This window comes from Gekko japonicus, unplaced genomic scaffold (genome assembly GCF_001447785.1).
Source record: "Gekko japonicus isolate JY-2015 unplaced genomic scaffold, Gekko_japonicus_V1.1 scaffold9112, whole genome shotgun sequence".
NCBI lineage: Eukaryota > Metazoa > Chordata > Lepidosauria > Squamata > Gekkonidae > Gekko > Gekko japonicus.
Window position 1 is genome coordinate 5247 of NW_015175639.1, and position 1703 is coordinate 6949.

Genomic DNA, 1703 nt, shown 5'->3' on the forward strand with positions numbered 1-1703 from the left:
GAGTGAAGGGCGGGGTATAAATCCAACTCTTCTTCTCCTCTTGCTCACAATCTGGGGACCAGGGGCTCTTAGCAGGAGGGGAGAGAATCGCACTCCCCCCCACCCTGCACCTCGCAGCCAGGAACATCACCAGCCTGTGAAAGAACCCTGGCAGAGAACCCTGGGTAAAATCTGACTCAGCTTATCCTTTTTTTATGCACAGACAAGTGCTTGTCACATTGACCTGGATCTGTGGATCCATTCCATAATAACCTGCCAGCTAGACTACTGTGATACGTTCTGTAAGGGTCTTCTCTTGAAGCCAGAAACTCCAACTGGTACAGAATGCCTCAACCCTATTTATTTATTTATCTATCTATTTTTCAAATTTCTACCCCGCCCTCCCAGCCGGAGCCGGTGAGGTGAGGCAGCTATTTCACAGTCACGTCACTGGCTACTTGTTAGTTTTAAAGTTCAATTCAAGTGCCTAGTTATTACTCACAAAGTCATTCTGGGCCTAAGTCTCATATCTCTACAGGGCAGCCTTACACTGCAACATCTTTGCTCGTATCAGTGAGATCAGCAGCAGCCCAAAACAGAAGCATTCTCTCTTATGGCACCCAGACGGTGGAATGGCCTGCTTGATGAGGTCAGGTAGACCCCCACAATTTTATCATTCCACAGGATGTTTAAACTTGAATGGTGCTAGAGGACATTTTTACAAGGGAAACAGGGTTGGAGAACGTTTTACTCAGTTTTACACAATCTCTGAGTATTTTAGAGAGCTTTTGCTGCATTATGTATTGTATGTATTATACTGTTTCATTGCCTTGCTTTCTAATTTTCTGATCCGATTTGCTTTGATGCAATGTCTAAACACACTCCCAGCATTTATATGTTTCTCTTCCCAATGTGAGTTCTTTGATGTGAAGTAAGATTTCCACTCTTACTGACGCTTCTTCCACACTCGAAGCATTTATATGGTTTCTTTCCCGTGTGAATTCTTTCATGAACAGTAAGGGCAGTTCTCTGACAAAAACTTTTTCCACAGTTCATACATTTATATGGTTTCTCACCTGTGTGAATTCTTTGCTGGGAATTAAAGCTTCCACTATGCCTGAAGGTTTTTCCACATTCCGGGCATTTATATGGTTTCTCTCCTGTGTGAATTCTTTGATGAGAAGTTCTGAACTCAGACTGAAGCCTTCCCCACATTCTAGGTATTTATATGGTTTCTCCCGTGTGAATTTTCTCATGACGACGAAGATTTGAACTCTTGTTGAAGCTCTTTCCAAGCTCCAGGCATTTGAATTTTTTCTTCCCTCTGTGAACTTTCTGATGGACATTAAGATGTGAACTCTGACTGAAGCTTTCTCCACACTCCAGACATTTATATGGTTTCTCCCCAGTGTGCATTTTCTGATGGCAACGAAGATTTGAACTCTGACTGAAGCTTTTTCCACACTCCAGGCATTTATATGGTTTCACCCATGTGTAAATGCTTTGATAGGAAGTAAGGATGTCACTCTGACAGAAACTTTTTTCACATTCCAAATACTTATATCGTTCCTCCTGTGTGTGAATTCTTTGATGGGAAGTAAAGCTGTCACTCCGACTGAAGCTTTTCCCACACCCCAGGCATTTATATGGTTTTTCCCCTGTGTGAATTCTTTGATGGCGAGCAAGTTGTCCGCGGTGACGGAAACTTTTTCCACACTCCAGGC

The 1703-nt window shown here is 43.0% G+C and overlaps 1 pseudogene; it reads right to left on the bottom strand.

Moving 5' to 3' along the window:
- Window positions 1–384: 384 nt before the first annotated feature.
- LOC107122918 lies at window positions 385–1698 on the bottom strand (annotated as a pseudogene).
- Between the last annotated feature and the right edge of the window lie 5 nt (window positions 1699–1703).